This window comes from Erinaceus europaeus, chromosome 13, assembly GCF_950295315.1.
Source record: "Erinaceus europaeus chromosome 13, mEriEur2.1, whole genome shotgun sequence".
Lineage (NCBI taxonomy): Eukaryota > Metazoa > Chordata > Mammalia > Eulipotyphla > Erinaceidae > Erinaceus > Erinaceus europaeus.
In genome coordinates, this window is record NC_080174.1 from 63,509,668 (window position 1) to 63,529,378 (window position 19,711).

General features: G+C 40.8%; 1 pseudogene; it reads right to left on the bottom strand.

Annotated features, from left to right (window-relative positions):
- Positions 1-11,539: 11,539 nt before the first annotated feature.
- LOC103116262 (olfactory receptor 2A12-like) lies at positions 11,540-12,557 on the bottom strand (annotated as a pseudogene).
- Between the last annotated feature and the right edge of the window lie 7,154 nt (positions 12,558-19,711).

The following is a 19,711-nucleotide window of genomic DNA, read 5'->3' on the forward strand; positions in this document are numbered from 1 at the left end:
AATTTCTCTCTGTCCTATCCAACAACAACAGCAATAACAATAATAACAACAATGGCAACAATTACAACAAAATGGAAAAAATACCCTCCAGGAGCAGTGGATTTATAGTGCAGGCACTGAGATCCAGCAAGAAACTTTGAGGCAAAAAACAAAAACAAAACCAAAAAAAAAAAAAAAACCACATACATGTGGTATTTGGAGAACTTCCACTTTTAAATTAGAAAGCATTTAGAAATCTGAAACAGATGATGTGCCTAAAGAAAGCATGGGAGTCCTTTCTCCATATCCCATACTGTATAGGAAAAATTGGGTTATAGTATGCAGAGGAATGAAATAAGACCACAGCTTCTCAGTATGCACAAAAGTCAATTTGAAATGGATCAAAGACTTGGATGCCACACAAGAAACTATGAAATAGATATAAGGAAGACAGAATAGTCCATAATATTTTTCTCAGAAATGTATTTTTGGACCCCACACATATGGACATCTAATTTTTTATAAAAGGACCCAACTTATTAAATGGAGCAAGGAGACTCTTCAATAAGTGGTATTGAGAAAACTGGGTTGAAACATGCAGAAGAATGAAACTGAATCACTTTATCTTACCAGAAACAAAAGTCAACTCCAAATGGATCAAGGACCTGGATGTTAGACCAGAAACTGTCAAATACTTAGAGGAAAACATTGGTGGAACACTTTCCCAACCTAGACCTAAACCTCAAGGACATCTTTGATCATACTAACCCAACTGCAAGAAAGACTAAAACAAAAGCAAATCAGTGGGACTACATCAAATTGAAAAGCTTCTGTACAGCAAAAGAAACCATCACCCAAACAAAGAGACCCCTCACAGAGTGGGAGATCTTCACATACCATACATCAGACAAGAGACTAATAACTAGAATATACAAAGAACTCACCAAACTTAGCAAAAAAAAAAAAAAGATCCCATTCAAAAATAGGCAGATGATTTGAACAGAATATTCACTACAGAAGAGATCCAAAAGACTAACAAACATATGAAAAATTGCTCCAGATCACTAATTGTTAGATAAATGCAAATAAATACAACATTGAGATACCACCTCACTCCTGTGAGAATGTCATACATCAAAAATGACAGCAGCAACAAATGCTGGAGAGATTGTGGGGACAAAGGAATCCTCCTACACTGCTGGTGGGAATGTAAATTGGTACAACCTTTGTGGACAGCAGTCTGGAGAACCCTCACAAGGTAGAAATAGACCTCCCATATGACCCAGTAATTTCTCTCCTAGGGATTTATCCCAAGGACTCCATAACACCAAACCAAAAAGATATGTGTACACCTATGTTAATAACAGCACAATTTGTAATAACTAAAAACTGGAAGCAAACCAGGTGTCCAACAACAGATGAATGGCTGAGAAAGCTGTGGTATATATGCACAATGGAATACTACGCAGCTATTAAGAATAATATACCCACCTTCTCTGACCCATCTTGGATGGAGCTAGAAGGAATTATGTTAAGTGAGCTAAGTCAGAAAGACAAAGATGATTATGGGATGATCCCACTCATAAACAGAAGTTGAGAAAGAAGAACAGAAAGGGAAACTCAAAGTAGAATATGACTGAAATTGGAGTATTACACCAAAGTGAAAAATCTCTGGGTGAAGGATGAGTGTAGATGTTCAGTCTCACTGGGTGGTGTGTGTGTCGGGGGGCAAAAACTTTTGATGGTAGGAATGGTGTTGCTGTACACTCCTATTAACTTACAGTCTCACAAATCACTATTCAATTAATATGAGAAGCAAAAAAATGGATTGAATTCCCTAGGTAGGGGCTCACATTCCTGCATGCTTCTCTCAATTCATACGGACTGATACAGCATCTGCTAATCCCAGCCTAATAAATGCAACGAGTACCACCTCAGTATATTTCACTTTGTATTGTGTCCAGAGACATCAGATGTGGTGTGGGATGTCAACCCTTCAGCTTCATTACCCTGGTGAGACCTTTCCTAGCTCATAGGACTCCTTAATTCCATTTTGGCTGGTGCACTTCAAAACCTAGATAGACCAGGGTCCATGAGATGGGACATATGTACACATGTATCCACAAATTAGGGTGAAATATATACCTGAAAGCAAGAGTACATAATAGTTTGCAGTGTGTGTTTATAGATAGCTCAGAGAAGAATTGTGAGATATGTGGTAAGTATATTTTTAATGTTTTGAGGGATTTCCAGGATATTTTCCACAGGGACTGGGTCAATTTATATTCCTTGAAATGTGTAACAGGACTTCTTTTCCACTACATCCTCACTAGAACTTGTTTCTGGTCTTTTAAATGTATCTCTCTCTCTCTGTCTCTTTCTGTCTCTCTCTCGCACGCACGCATGCACACACACACACACAGAAACCTAGAGATCTATGCATGTTCACTGCAGTATCATTTGTAATAGCCTAGATTCAGAAGTAACCCATATATTTAATGACAGATGAATGATTAAGAAAGTTGTGTTTCCATGTTTTAGGACTTTTACTAATTTTTCTTTGTTGTTAAGTGTTAATTTAATTCCACTGTGGTCTGAGAAAATGCTTGGGATGATTTTAATGCTCTTGAATTTGTTGACGCTATCTTTGTGGCCTAATATATGCTATATCCTTGAGAATGACCCTTGTGGATATGAATAGAATGTGTCTTCAAGTTTCTTGGGGTGAAAGACTCTGAAAATGTCCAATAGTTCTAGTTTATTTACCTCTTAATTTAGCTCCCTCATTTCTTTATTGCTTTTCTGCCTTGATGATCTATCAAGTTGAGAGTGGGGTGTTAAAGTTCCCTACTATTACTGTGTTGCTGTTAATATACTGTTGTAGCTCTTTCAGTGGATGTTTGATGTATTTAGATGGCCTCTCATTGGGTGTATAGATGTTAATAATCATTAAGTCCTCTTGGTTGACTGATCCTCTGAGCATTAAGTAATGTTCATCCTTATATTTTTAAATATTTATTTATTTCCCTTTGTTACCCTTGTTATTTTATTGTTGTAGTTATTATTGTTATTGTTGTTGATGTCACTGTTGTTGAATAGGACAGAGAGAAATGGAGAGAGGAGGGAAGACAAAGGGGAGAGGAAGATAGACACCTGTAGACCTGCTTCACTGCTTGTGAAGCCACTCCCCTACAGGTGGGGAGCCGGAGGCTTGAACAAGGATCCTTAAGCCAGTCCTTGTGCTTTGCACCACATGCACTTAACCCACTGTGCTACTGCCTGACTCCCCCCCTTATATTTTTTATTTTATTTATTTTAAGGTCTATCATGTTAGATATGAAAATAGCTGTTCTGGCCTTTTTTTCTGGTCCACTGGCTTGTATGATGGTTTTCCATCCTTTCACTTTTAGTCTGTGTTTGTCTTATTGATTTAAGTGGGATTCTTGCAGACAATATATGGTTGGATTGTGTTTTCTGATCCATCTTCCTGCTCTGTGCCTTTTAATAGGTGAATTCAGGCCTTTAGAATGTTCTGATATATGGTGTGTTTATGGTGATGTGGTTGTTCACAGGAGACCTTTCAGAAATTCTTTCAGGGCAGGTTTCCTTCAACTGTTGCTTGCCAGAGAAGGTTTTTATGCCTCCATCTAGTCTGAATGACAGTCTAGGAGGATCAAGTTGTCTCACTGAGCGCTTGATAGATATCTTGTCATTCTCTTCTGGCCTTTAGTTTTTGTGTGGAGAAATATGCTGCTAATCTTGTGGGTTTTCCTCTGTAGGTGACTCTTTGCTTTCCTCTTGCTGCATTCAGGATACTTTCTTTATCCTTATTTCTTTTCATTCTAAATATGATGTGTCTTGGTGTCTTTAAGCCGGGGTGAATTCTGTTTGGGACTTCTGTTTCTCTGCGCATTTTTTGTGCTGGTTATTGATGGCCAGCAGGTGGTGCTATTGTGATATCTAGGTTTCTCTTGTTTGTATGATCTGCAGCAGGTGAGTTGAGGGAGGTTTGTATGATCTGCAACAGGTGAGTTGAAGGAGGTAGTTGCTTTGGGCTGTTTTGGTGTCACAAATGCCCTGTTTTATGTTGTGTCCTTGCCTTAAATTCAGAAGACTAAAACCCCTGAGTCAAAGATTGAGAGGTTTTAAGCTCCTGTCTCTTTTCTTCTGGCACTAGGAACAACTTTACTTGCTTGCATTAAAATGAAATCACAAAAAAGGCGCAGCTCAGCACCCGTGCCACCCAGACCTCTGATTTGACTTTGCGGTTCTTCAATCTGTGCCCCTTTTTGCTCCAACCACATGTGAGCACCCACCTGAGGCAACAGAACTTTCATCTGTAGATTATAACTTCAGTTGGGTCACTTGTATTTATTTGTAGTTTTGGGAGGAGAGGCAACTGGATCCTAGTTGTTCCATGGCCACACCTCCCGGAAGTCCCATTTATGTATTTTATGTTGTCTAAAGTAGGAAAGTGCTCAGCTGTTATGTACTATAGAATGCTTTCTTCCCCTCCCTTTCTTTCTTCCTCTGGTAAGCCAGTAAAGCATATATTACTTCTTTTGAAGTCATCCCATATGTCTCTGTTGTTTTCAATATCTCTTAATTGCTTTGAGATGTCTTACTTTCTTCTTAGTTTTATGGTAAAGAAAGTTGTGTTATAAGCACAATGGAATACAAATCATCTATAAGAAGTGATACAATTACAGTCAACAATATTTATACACCGTTCCCATATTTGGGAGCTACTCTCTTGCCTGATTCAGCTTTCTGGTCCTTTATCCAGCCATGACGTCATCTCCCCAGACAATAACTTGGATCCACCTTCATATCAGATTTCAGGATCAGGGGGAAAAAACTAGTATAGCCAGAGGCCCTTTGGAATATAACTAAAAATGCCTACTAGCTATCTACAAAATGGAGGCCCCCCCCAACTCTTCATCTGCACTATTCCAGCCTTTAGGTTCATGATTAGTCAACAACTTGTTTGGCTTGATATGTTAACTCTCTTTTCAGCCACCAGGTTCCAGATGCTCACATGATTCCAACCAGACTTCCCTGGACAGACAATCCCACCAATGTGTCCTGAAGCTCTGATTCCCCAGAACTAGGGAAGGAGAGAGGCAGGCTGGGTGTATGGATTGACCAGTCAATGCCCATGTTCAGCGGGGAAGCAATTACAGAAGCCAGACCTTCCACCTTCTGCATCCCACAATGACCCTGGGTCCATACTTCCAGAGGGTTAAAGAACAGGAAAACTATCAAGGGATGGAATGGGATATGGAGTTCTGGTGGTGGGAATTGTATGGAGTTCTACCCCTCTTATCCTATGGTTTTTGTCAGTGTTTCCTGTTTATAAATAAAATAAAATTTAAAAATATTGGCAACACACTAATTGCCATGCCTATCTCAATAATATCTCCCCCCACAAAGAAGGAGATCCTTCAAAAACAGAGTATGTTTGTATACCTTAAGGTAATTGAAAGAAAAGCAATCACTGTTCTTTGCACGTATTTGCAATAATTTTTTTTCTCAAAAAAGGAAGTGATACAATTGTGGCACAGTGGCTAAGGCATTAGATTATCAAGCATAAGGTCTTGAGCTTGTTCCCGGGCAGCATATGTACCAGAGTGATGTCTTGTTCTTTCTCTCTCTCCTCTTATCTTTCCAATAAATAAATAATATTATTTTAAAAAGAAGAAGTGATACAATCTTCTCATTCACTATATCTTATATGGGACCCAAAGAAATCAATTTACCTGAAGTAAGTGAGAAAGAAAATGGTATATACTGGGCTACATCACTCATTGGTTGCACTTAAGAAATAAAGAAAGGGAAAATACAGGATAAAATTTAATTAGAATATGATATATTGCAACATATCTGATGCCATTAGTGGTGGAGTGTGGAAGGAAAAATTGCTTACTCTTCCAATAGCTTTGTACTTTGATAGCTTAGTGAATTTAGTCCTATGATAAGTACTGTTTCCACCAGTGCATAAAACAATCATGAAGTGGGATAGTGATATAGACAGAGGGTTTGAATTTTCGTCTTTGGAAAATATAAAGGGAGATTCAATGGCCCTTTGAATTCCTTCCATTTCTTGTCACCAATCTTCCAGTTTATTGCTGGGTAGCTACTTAATAGCTTTCACTGTTTCGTATTCTTATTATTTTTATTATTATGTTATATTACTGTATTATTATTATTTCTTATTCTTACTATTTTCACTATTTCTTATTCTCCAATAGAAATTAGTGTGTTTAAACTCTTTCTTAAAATAATTATTTTTTGTAATATTTATTTCCAAAGGAAATTACCCATTTCACCTGAACTCCAAATTTCCTTTCAAAGAGCTCTGCAAAGTAATCTCTTGTGATTTTTAAAAATATTTGTGTTAATAATTTTTTAGGTTTATTTTATATATATATATATTTTTCTTAGAGACACAGAGACTGAAGCAGAGAAAGAGACTGAAAGAGACCAAAACACTAAAGTGGGGCCAGATAGTGGCATACCAGGTTAAGTACACATAGTACAAAGCACAAGGACCTGTGAAAGAATCCAGGTTCAAGTCCCAGGCTCCCACCTGCAGGGAGGTGACTTTACCAGTGGTAAAACAGGTATGTAAGTGCTTCTCTTTCTCTCTGTCTCCCCTCCCCCTCTCATTTTCTCTCTGTCCTATCCGATAAAAATAAATAACTACCAGGAGCCACAGCAATAACTCTGGAGGAAAAAAAAAGGCACTAAAGCTTTTTTTAATGTAGTAGGGACCAGGCTTGAATGTGGATCACGAACTTGACATAACAGTGCATTATGCAAGTGAGCTATTTCTCTAATGCAAAAATGTTCATTCTTGAAGGTGTAATGGAATAGAACTTCAGTTTCTTTTTTTGGGGGGGGGCATAGTTTGAACTTGCTATTCTTTTTTAAATTTTTATTTATAAAATGGAAATATAAAAGGGGTACATTTCCACACAATGCTCACATTTCCATATCCAATCCCCTCCCTTGGTAGCTTTTCTATTCTTTATCCCTCTGGGAGTATGGACCCAGGATCATTGTGGGGTGCAGAAGGTGGAAGGTCTGGCTTCTGTAATCGCTTCTCCACTGAACATGGGAAGAACTTCAGTTTCTTGCACAATGACAAATAGTGAGTTGTAGAATACTCTTATCAGTCATCACATAAAATAATTTTAAGATCATTAGTAAGTAACTTGATTGGACAAATAATTCAGTTTGCTGCCCTGCTTCAAAATTGCTGGACTTTGTTCTGTCAACCTTAGATAGCTACTACATACTCTGTCCATGTTTTCTTTATGCAAGGAAATTTGGGAGTAAAAGTAAACACACACAACAGAAACTTCATAAACCCAATTTATCAGATATTTTATTTAACAACAAGAATTTTCAGCTCTAACCCAAATGAAAATTGCTTTCTATGAATGGTGTTGATTTATATACAGCAAATTTCACAACAACATGGGATTAGCTTCTTTCAGTAATTCCAGAATCAATGAATGATAAACAATAATGAACTCTAGAAAAGTTTAAACAGTGGCAAATTTACTTAAAACCCATATAACATTATTGCCTCCATCTTCTTCTACTTTCCTTCTCCAGCAATCAAGAGGTCTTGATTCTTCCATGATCACCTCTTTCAGTCTTACCATTCATGTACCATCCAATCCAGCATCTTTCATAGGCTAAAATAGAGCCTCAAGAAATATTGTATCTTATTCCCTAAAATATTAGTGTCACTATGAAATATGAAAGAAAAAGTCCATGCTAACACTATAGACTCTTAGTGACCCATACTGTCATTTAGGACCTTGGAAAGAATAGAGTCTTTGCTATATGTTCTACCCAATATAGTTTACAGACAGGCAACACACAGAAAATTTTACTCTCATTGGGTTTCATTATCATCTTATATTCACAAAAGATTCACATTATTGTATTATAATTCAATGCACACTTCCAGTAATGTGATATAATGTGATCTTAAAGCCAGAGGTCCTGGAGACACATATTTAATAGATGACCAAAGACATTTACAGAGAAATAAATTAAATCGTCCAAAGTCATACAAAGTTAAAACTAGTGTTGTATGCTTTACATTGGGTTTTTCTAGCTCTCCCCCTGCCAAGAAAATTGGTTCAGTCCTGCTAGTTTTGCGGGCCTGCTTGTCCCTGCCCCAAGGAACCCCGAGAGAGTTCCAGAGTTGGAGAGTTCGAGAGTGCTTGGTGCCGCCGCGGGGGAAAGAGGCAGCAGAGTTCTGTTTGGTGATTAGTTTGTCTTAGTTTATAAATCGTTGTTCCTGAATAAAGAAATACAGCTTCCCTGCCCACCTGTATGTCTCTGGTCATCTCTGTTACCCACCCATGAAGCTAGCCTGGCCAGCTAGAGCCACTGAATTTTAACAACAAATGGTGCCCATGTGGACCTGACCTGCGCATCTCTCAGATAAGTGAAGACAATTTGGCTACCTATGTACTATGTCCTTCTCTTCTGCTTGTGAAGAGATCTCCAAAGGCCTCTGCTCTTTCTTCACAAGACTGTTTTGCTGTTTCTGGAACATTTATCTCTGGACCACTCTGTGGTTTCCATGCGCTCGGGCGCACTCAAAACAGCCAGAGGAGTCAGGAAGAGTCAGCGGGCAAGAGGCGAGGCACGGAGCTGCCTTTTCCACCTGGTGGAACAGCCAGTCAGCCAGCTGCGCCCAGACAATCCCGCACACCGCGCCCACAGTCCCGCAGCCCTGCAGCCCGCAGGAGGCCGATGCCAGCACACAGGAGCCTGACGCCAGCACACAGGAGCCCGATGCCAACACGCAAGAGCCCAATGCCAACACGCTAGAGCCCGATGCCAACACGCAGGAGCCTGATGTCAGCACACAGAAGCCCAATGCCAGCACACAGGCCAGCCCACAGGAGCCAGCTCTCCACCACGTGGCGCAGGGCACTGGACGCGTGATCCCTCCATGCTGCTCAGCCACTGCGAACAGGGCAGCAGACATGACAGGGCCATGGGGCAGGGCCGCGGCAGCCTATCATGGCCGCCACCCCTGGGCACCTCGGCCTGCACCTTCTACAAGGCTGGCCCACCCGCACTCGTGCTATGAATTCTGGAACGATCCCGGACCTCCTGGACCCCCCAGGCCCCCTGCCCAAACTGGACACTTTGGCCGAGATCCTCAGCTCCGGTCTGAAGACAGACAAGCTGGAGTACGCAGAGATTCGTGCAGAGATCGCAACCTGCAATTCCTTGAAGTGGAGTTGCGCAGGAAGCCACCTCCGGATGGTAACCCCCCCAACAACTAAGACAGTACATATCTAAATTCGTGTTTAAAATGACATGTCTTTGTAACAAAGGTTTCTCTCCTTGTGTATTAATGACCATGTTTATGTGTATGTTTAAAGTTTGGTAAACAGTAACTTTAAGGCTAAATTCTTATTAGTCAAAGTTAAATGAAAAAGGTTTTCAACGTAATTCTCATAAAGATAAAATTAACTTACATTTAAAGTCTGAGGTAAAAATTAGTTAACAATCAATATATTTTAACTAAGTTGGTCTAAAGACCTGCGCACATCTAGGGTGTGTCTCCATCTTGAATGGGTATAACAAAAGGTTAAATAGACTTGTTGATATGTAAAACTCTCCATTACCTTCTCTATTAGAAATGGTATATCACACAATGGCTATGCTAATTATTCTCATGCCTGAGGTTTCCTTTCCTGCACACACATAGGGTGTGTCTCCATCTTGAATGGGTGTAACAAAAGGTTAAAAAGACGTTGTTGATATGTAAAAGTCTCAAATTCCTTCTCTATTAGAAATTTTAGATTGTGCTGTGGTTATGCTAATAACAAGTTTTGTTTCATAGTAAGTAAATTACAGCCAGCTGCCTTTGGGACTCTAGGCTGTTCCCCACCCCCATGCAAATGCCTGTCGAGGCAAGTACGCCCCCCCAGAGTCAAGAAATGTTTTCTTTTAAGCTGATAAAGTTTTGCCCACAGAGGCAAAAAAATGGCCCCCTCAGGCTTTCCCTTGGCAGCACACTGGTTCTTGTTACTTGCTTACATGTTTCTCCATGTTTGTGCCAGTTTCTTCTTAAAAAATGCCTGTATGATAGAGGTTTCTGTTCACCCCACACCCCTGATACTGTGGTCATTTAGTTAAAAAGAAAAGGGGGGAATTGTTGTATGCTTTACATTGGGTTTTTCTAGCTCTCCCCCTGCCAAGAAAATTGGTTCAGTCCTGCTAGTTTCGCGGGCCCACTTGTCCCCACCCCAAGGAACCCCAAGAGAGTTCCAGAGTTGGAGAGTGCTTGGCGCCGCCGCAGGGGAAAAAGGCAGCAGAGTTCTGTTTGGTGATTAGTTTGTCTTAGTTTATAAATCGTTGTTCCTGAATAAAGAAATACAGCTTCCCTGCCCAGCTGTATGTCTCTGGTCGTCTGTTACCCACCCATGAAGCTAGCCCAGCCAGCTAGAGCCTCTGAATTTTAACAACAAACTAGAAACCAAATTATCTAATATCAGTCACTAAGCTCTTCTATTGATACAAAACAAAGAATACATCATGTAAGTCCACGAGCTGCATTGCTGTTCCAAGTCATATATACCAAGTCAGGTCAATGGGATGCACTGACTCTGTAGACAGTAGGATTAACTTTATTATTAGCTATAAATATTGTTTCCATGTGCCACACTATTGCCTGTGCCATATTAACCCTATACAAATTCCATGTGACATGACACTTAGAATAACAATGTTTAAAACTATCTATATGTATTCTTTTTTTACTCCAGTGCCACTAATGACAGAATGCATCAATATCCTCATTGTGTGTGTGTTCTCACACTATGGACTATGTATCCATACCTACTGCCACAAAATTTGCATTACTTTCTCAGGAAAGGATGTACTTCCTGCATTTCATGTCATCAGACTTGACCATCTGCCTTGCTTGATTTTAGTCCATTGAAGGATATGAGTAAAGAGGACAGGTAGGTGGCACACCCTGTGAAGAATAGTTTTCATTATGCACAAAGACCCAGATTCAAGCATCGGACCAACATAGGGAGCATTTCCAGGAAAGAAACTCAACCTACAATGGAGCAGTGTTATGATGTTTCTCCTCTGTCTCTATTTTCCTCTCTCTCACCATCTATCTAAGAAAAAAAAAGCTACTGGAAAAAGCGAAGTCATGAATCAGCATAGTCCCAGAGGTAATCATAGTTGAAAAAAATATAAGCAAATAAATATATCATTCCTGAATAGAACTATAAGAATCATCATATGTTTCTGCCACAGATAAGAGTTGAATGAGAGAAATTCAAAGTCTATATACAACTGTTAGGAAATTGAACCAACAAGAACAATGAATAGTTTTGCTTCTGTAAAATACTGGTATCATGGAGATGTTTGTCACTGCACCACAATGCAGCAAGATGATCAAGTGAGCTATCTTGCTTATCTGTTCCACTAGCCACATTATCTGGGTGTTTATGTTTGTGGTATATATTTCCTTATGCATGTACATACATACATGCATTTATCACATATACATTATAGATGCTATCTTGTTCCTTAGCATTTGACATCCTACTCCTGCATTCCAGTTTGCAAAGCCACCCTTTCCCATCCCTTCACTTTGAGAACAAAGGACAGCTTTGATGTCCTTGTTCTTCAAACTGTACACCACAATGTTAAGCAGGGCAGTGAACACATAGTAAAAGAGTGAGATCTTCTTATCTTCTTCTGGGGAATCCCTTGAGTTGGGTCTCATGTAGATGTAGGTGGCTGGAGCATAAAAGAGTGTGACCACAGTCAGGTGGGAAGCACAGGTGGAGAAAGCCTTGCAGTGACCCCTGGTGGGCTTGATCTTGAGAATGGCCAATGCAATATGGATATAGGAGGCCAATATGAGGGAAAGTGGGGCAACAACCATGAAGACACTGATGACTAGGTCCACCAGTTCAATGGAGTGGGTGTCCATGCAAGTCAAGCTCCATACTGAGAGGCCTTCACAGAAGTAGTGGTTGATTATGTTGGGCCCACAGTATGGCATCTTCATGGTGAAGAAGATATGGATCAGAGAGAAGAAGAAGCCACAGATCCAGCTACCAGCTGTCAACCATCTGCAGACAACCCAGTTAAGGATGACAGTGTAACGCAGTGGGTGACAAATGCCCACATACTGATCATAAGCTATGACTACAAAGAAGATGCATTCAGTTAGGCCCAGGGCACAAAAAAACATACATATGCACCCAACACCCAGCAAAGGAGATGGTTTAAGAGTGAACAAGGCTATGCATCAACATCTGGGGCATGGTGGTAGACACATAGCTCATATCCAGCAGGGAGAATATACAGAGGAAGAAGTACATGGGGGTGTGGAGATGTGAGACCAGGCAGGCCAGGGTGACTATGAGCCCATTTCCCAGGACTGAGCTCAGGTAGAGCAGGAGGAAGGCAATGAAAAGGATCCTGTTGGTTGTGGGATCACTGGAGAAGCCAAACAGGATGAATTCAGAAACCCAGCTTTGATTCTGTCCTGGAAGCTTTCACATAGTGTGTTCTAAATATGAATAATGCCAGTTGAAATGTGAGGCTTTGTCAGTAGAGTACTCTAGATATAGCAGGAAGAAACTTCACTGGGACTTCCCTCCTCCTTCCTCAGTCACTCTGTGGAGAGCCAGTGGATGGGTGGAAAGCTCAGTAATACTAACCTCGACTGATCATCTATAACTACATAGTACTTAACACACACACACACACACACACACACACACACACACACACACACACACACACGTTGCTTCATGGCAAGCATGACAACTGTCTCTCCACCTACAGACTAGTACTGAATGTACACTCAGGCCACTACTCCTTTCAGTGACCACTTTGGTGGGGTTTCTGGTCTCATCAGTCAGAAGCAGGCTGTACAATCCTATAGTTACACCCTCTTGGAAAGTCTGAATTTATACTTAATGGCAGGGCATGGGTGTCAGCGGTGAGGACCATGACTGGGGCCACTTGAGGTAGGTTCCATCAATATGTACTCTCCTTCAATCTTCATGTGTGGTATAATGGCTAAATGTATTAGAAGCAGTTGGATAAGGGACAAAATGTTACATAATTGCATGCAATACATGTAGATAAGTATATATTATTTACAAATACATTAAAAATAGAAACTAGAGATGGAAAAACTGGACAAAAAACTTAACTGATTGACCAGGATTAGCATCAGAAATGAGAAGTGGATAGAGACAACATGTTTCCGTATAGAAAACCTTAACAGGGCCCGGTTGGTGGCTCACCTGGTTGAGTGCACGTTACAGTTCTCAAGTACCCAAGGTTGAGCCCCCAGGCCCCACCTGCAGGGGGAAAGCTTCACAAGTGGTGAAGCAGGGATGCAGGTGTCTCTCTGTCTCTCTAACTCTGTATCTCCTGCTTCCCTCTCAATTTCTGTCTCTATCCAATAAGTAAAAATTTAAAAAAGATTAAAAATAATTTTAAAATATTGAAAATCTTAACACTTTATTTCCTTTATATTATTTCAGTGAAAATGTAAAAACCTGTATCTAACTATGAAGAAACATCAAAGAAATCCAAATAGAGTGCCTATAAAATAGCTAGCTTCTTATGTTTAAAATTTTCAATATTTTAAAGTACAAAGATTAGCAATATATATTATATGCAACAAGACTGAAACAACATAACCGTGAATACATTATCCTGGAAAGAGAGTACATTATAAGTAACACCATTGAAGCAACTGATAAAAGTGAATTTATGGGTAAAATTAAAAAGAAAGAGCCAAGTTAAGTTTCCTTATTTGATAACTACTTATAAGACAATACCCTTATTCTCTTATATATTTGAGAGTATTTGATTAACTATTAAATAATGAAGGGATAGGATCTTTGATTATTCTCAAATGGTTTGGAAAATTTCAAAAACAAGAATGTGATAAATATAAAATGTACTAAGTCTGGCATACAAGAGGACTTTGTAGTTTTCTTTCATATTTTCTATGGTTTTGAAAGTATCTTTGAAGGTTCTGTCAGCTCAGAAGTTGTCTAACTATTAAAAGCTTTCTCCCAAGATAGTGATAGTTGTTCTTTCAAAGGTACTCCTACACAGAGACCTTTCTCAAGAAACTGGATGATTAACTTCTCTATCTCTAGCACTTGGTCTATGCTTGGTTAAAGAATAAATTAAGTGACAGGGGAGATAGCATAATGGTGAGACTTTCGTACCTGAGGTTCTAAAGACCCTGGATCAACACCCAGAACCATCATAAGCCGAAGCTGAACAATGCTCTTGTAATAAAATTTAAAATAATAACAAAATAAAATTAAAATTAGTAAGTTAAGTAAGTGGTTAAAGGAGGAATGGAGTCTAGGAGAAAAGGGAATACACTGAAGCATGAGGTGGTAAGGAAATAACATAGAAATATGGGGGGGGTGGTAGTGCAACGGGTTAAGGGCATGTGGAGTGAAGTGCAAGGACCAGCATAAGGAATCCGGTTCAAGGCCCCGGCTCCCCACCTGCAAGGGGGTCACTTCATGAGAGGTGAAGCAGGTTTGCAGGTATCTATCTTCCTCTCCCCATCTCGGTCTTCTACTCCTCTCTCCATTTCTTTCTGTCCTATCCAACAACAACATCAATAACAACAATAATAATAGCCACAATGATAAAACAACAAGGGCAACAAAAGGGGAAAAAATAGCTTCCAGGAGCAGTATATTTGTGATGCAGGCACTGAGACCCAGCAATAACCCTGGAAGCAAAACAAATAAATAAATATATAAATTAAAATTTTAAAATATCGGACAAGATTTAGGGTAATATTGGTTTAAGCCCAGAGAGGACCTCAATAATGGGTGGTCTGGTTATGATGACAAATGACTCACATAGATTCTTGGATCCCATCTTTGACATCAATGGCAAAACATCTCACCTCTAGGGCAGCTACAGAATCAACTTGTGAAGAATCTGTCACTTGCTCATAAGGGAAAATGACTGTACAGCAAACTCCATGTGTAGACAAATCCAGGAAGCCAGAATTCCAGGCAACTCAGTCTCCAGAAAAACAAACACCCAGAATTCTGAGGGATCAAAGGCAGAAGCTCCTGTCTTGTCTCCATTGTGCAGCTCTCTGCACCTGGCTGGACTGTCAGGGTTGTGTAGCAGGAGAGAAAGAGACCAGGAACTCGTGGCAGAGCTGAACGCAAATCTTTATTCATGCAGACACCCTAGAGTCGGATGTGAACGCAGCAAGTTTAGGCCACATGGAGCTAGCAAAATGACTGCCTCCCACTATGCATGCCAGCCCTTCTCCAGGTCTTCTCCAGGTTGGGAGCGGAAGAGAAAAAATGGGGCAAAACCAGGATCAGCAGCGGGTTTTATAGGGTAAAAATGGAAGTGGCAAGTTGGATGTAATTTGCTAGGGAATAGGGTGGAGAAAAGAAAAAGGCATTCTGGGAATTTCCTTAGTTACGGTTGCTATAGTTTTTGCTGGAGGGAATGGCAATACCCTGAGGGGATAATGTGGTGGTGGAGGAGTCACTTTTAAAACAAGGCAGAAGATTGACATGTAAATAATAATACTCGCATGGAAATATGGTGGTTTGTGGGTCCTGCCTAACTCAACCACATCTGCACAATTTCCCCACACTGGACTAGCTCTGGTTTCTCAAATCCCTGATTGTTGAGTCCCAGGGTGTAAACGGAGGGAGCTCTGAAATCATATTTTTTTTTCTTTTTTTTAAAAAATATTTATTTTATTTATTTATTCCCTTTTGTTGCCCTTGTTGTTTTTTTGTTGTAGTTATTATTGTTGTTATCGTTGTTGGATAGGACAGAGAGAAATGGAGAGAGGAGGGGAAGACAGAGAGGAGGAGAGAAAGATAGACACCTGCAGACTTGCTTCACTGCCTGTGAAGCGACTCTCCTGCAGGTGGGGAGCCGGGGTTCGAACCGGAATCCTTATGCCGGTCCTTGTGCTTTGCGCCACCTGCGCTTAACCCGCTGCGCTACAGCCCGACTCCCAGTCATATGGTTTTATAGCTCTGCCTGCTCAGCAGACATGCTAGGAAAGCTGAGGAAGAGCCACTGCATCTCTGCCACCACTATGCCTTTCCCCAGAGAGATACCAAGATGGGATTCCCTGATGTTATCAAGAGCAACCACACAAGGGAGTAGCCCTTAGGGACAGAGCAAGAGCAAATTAACCCAGGTTAGTGAGGGTAATGTAGGGGGAGAATAGAGATATTTTTTCCCCTGCATCTAGGGAATATGAGCAAACCAGAGAGAAGTCAGTACCTGATCATGCTGTAACCATACCACAATTGAAGGCTTATTGTGAAATTCACCTAAATTCCTGTCCCTGCCTTGTCAATTACAACACAATTTGGTCACAGCCCTATTCCTTAATGAAAAACCTTGAATGAGAAATATCTTCCTCTGTATCCCACCAGGATGGTACCAAGACATGTTACTTAATCTCCCTCACAGTTTAGAACTGACCATGCAGCACCTACACTATAGCAGCTTCAACTAAATCCTGGCAAACAGCTCTTGGAAGTAAATATGCCAGTATCATGTTCTGCAAGAGGGAGTTGAAGCCCGTTGGAGTGAGGATCTTGCCCAAGAGTTGAAATCTCTAAAGTAGAGAACCAGCAAAGGAGATGGTCTGAGAGTGAGCAAGAAGATGCACAAACATCTGTGGCATTGTGGAAGTGATGTAGCTCATATCTAGCTGAGATACAGAGGTAGAATTACACAGGGTGTGGAGATGTGTGTCCAAGCAGATCAGGATGATAGTGAGTCCATTGCCCAGGACTGAGCTCAGGTAGAGCAAAAAGAAGACAATGAAAAGAATCCTGTAGATTGTTGGGCTACTGGAGAAGCCAAGCAGGATGAATTCAGAAACCCAGCTTATCTATAAAGAGTTTGCTAACTCAGCAATGAAAAGCAGGCAACTCCATTAAAAGTAAGGAGAAGACATGAATAGAATCTTCACCAAAGATATTGAGATTACCAACAGACATATGGAAAAACAATACTCAAAATCACTATTAGAAAAATGTAAATGATAAAAAGGGAAATGTAAATAAAAATATCCCTTTAAACCTGTGAAAGAGTCATAACTTAAAAGGATAGAAACAAGTGCTGTCAAGGATGTGGGGAAGAAGGAATCCTTCTGCACTGTTGGTGGGAATGTAAATTGGTTCAAAAGCTGGAAGAGGGCCCTCAGAGTCCAGGTGGCTGGAATCTCCAAAGACTTTAGACCCTTCATGTTTCTCTCTAAATCAAGCTGTTGGTTTTCCAGCCATGCTCTCCCTCCTACACCCACCCCCAATTTCATTTGGATAGTTGTAGAGATATATGAAGTATTATGCCAGATCTAACTAAATATCAGCTCTTATAATTCAGGACTCTGATACATAAACATGCTAGTAAGTATGCTGGTTTATACCAGCTTAGCAGCTTGATATATTTTCCCCAAACTTCAAGTCCATTGGAATCTTGAAACCAGCTTTGGTGTATGTATGCACAATAGGAATCAGAAAATGATGCAAAGTTGTGCTGCTACAGGGGACCTCATGTTCTCCAAATTAATATGTAGTTCTTGCCACATTAATGCAGAAATAATGTGTACAAGCCATAATTTATTAGGGGCTACCATAAAGGTGACAAGCATATTGAGTAATGGAATGAAATTGGGATTTGATTGCCTTAAATTAGAGACAATGAAGAAATATCAGGGGTGGGGTGACAGCATAATGGTTATGCAAACAGACTCTCATGCCTGAGGCTCCTAAGTCCCCAGGTTCAATCCCCCACACCACCATAAGCCAGAGCTGAGCAGTGCTCTGGTGTTTCTCTGTGTGTGTCTCTCTCTGCATCTCTCTCAAAAATAAAAAAAATTAAAAAAAAAAGAAATATCAGAAAAGATATGTTCATGGAACCCCCCACCTCAGTCACTGTTTATCCCCTTGAAAAATGGAGCAAATCGGGGGTTGGGCGGTGGCGCAGTGGGTTAAGCGCACGTGGCGCAAAGCGCAAGGACCGGCATAAGGATCCCGGTTCGAGCCCCCGGCTCCCCACCTGCAGGGGAGTCGCTTCACAGGCGGTGAAGCAGGTCTGCAGGTGTCTGTCTTTCTCTCCCCCTCTCTCTGTCTTCCCCTCCTCTCTCCATTTCTCTCTGTCCTATCCAACAACAAAGCAACGTCAACAATGGCAATAATAACCGCAACGAGGCTGCAACAACTAGGGCAACAAAAAGGGGGAAAAAATGTCCTCCAGGAGTGGTGGATTCATGGTGCAGGCACCGAGCCCAGCAAAACCCTGGAGGAGAAAAAAAAAAAAAAAGAAAAATGGAGCAAATCAAGAGACTTTACACATGCACATCCTGTACTCCACCCTCTAGGCCACCTTCTGCCCTTTACATAACTTTTTCATGGGAAAGGCTCACTTTACCCTTAGACCCATGGGGGCAAGAAGGAAGAGATCTTGGTCCAGCACAGTTGATGAAAGCTAAAGAAGCCTTGGGTAGAAGTGTCTGATGGGACCTCTGGAGCCTTCTGAGCCTGGTCAGATCCAGGTGAAAGTGAAAGTGGGATGTTGTGTTTCCAAGGTGCACAGTGGAGTGACTAGCTGGGGTAAGTGTCCTGGTGTATACGGATAGAGGTCTCACAAAGTGACTGCCTGTTGCCCTAAAGCATGACTGGATGTTGAGGCCTCCCAGTAACGCCTACACTCAGCCTATGCATTCCCTTTCTCTCCCTTCCAGCAGTAGCCCTGTGATTACGGTTCATGGAAGGCTATTGGGATCCTCTGAACTTCACAGTTGGTCAAACCCAATGAGAGCTTCTACTAGAACATATAAGATGGGGGAGAAGGGTCAAAATTCTCTTGTTTCCACAGAGGCACAGCCTTCAATTCCCTGGTTAGCTCAGCAGGTAGCGTGCACACTTCATTATGTGTGAGATCCTCAGTGAGATGAGGTGGGGCTCTCTAGTTCCCCCACACTGCAAATCCTAGAGCATCTCAGCTATATTTCCTAATCAAACTCCATGAATGTCTCATTATGGCACAGCCACTCACTCTACCTACTTTCTAGGCTGAGGTGTGGACCTTGGACAAAAGAAATATTAGTTTCCTTGGGCTACTTGAACAACATTCTATCAATTATATGACTCAAAGTAGCAAAAACTATTTTTCTATTAGTACTAGGTTAGAAGTACGCCCATGTTCAGTGGGGAAGCAATTATAGAAGCCAGACCTTCCACCTTTTGTAACCCACAATGACCCTGGTTCCATGCTCCCAGAGGGATAGAGAATGGGAAAGCTATCTGGGAAGGGAATGGGATATGGAGACTGGGTGGTGGGAATTGTGTGGAGTTGTACCCCTCATCTTCTATGGTTTTGTTAATGTCTACTTTCTTAAATAAATAAATTAAAAAAAATAGAAAATAAAATACTATTGATATGCTTGCATCATTAAAAAATCAATCCAAAAAAAAAAAAGAAGTTCAAAATCAAAATGGCAACAGGGTTATTTTCCATTGGGGTCTCTGTAGAAGAAACTGTTTCATGTCTCTCTCCTAGATTTTAGTAATTTATGATAAATCGTTTCAACTGCTTTTATTGTCACGTGACTAAATTTCCTCTGTGTATGTCTGCATTGAAATTTTCCTAGTAGAATAGA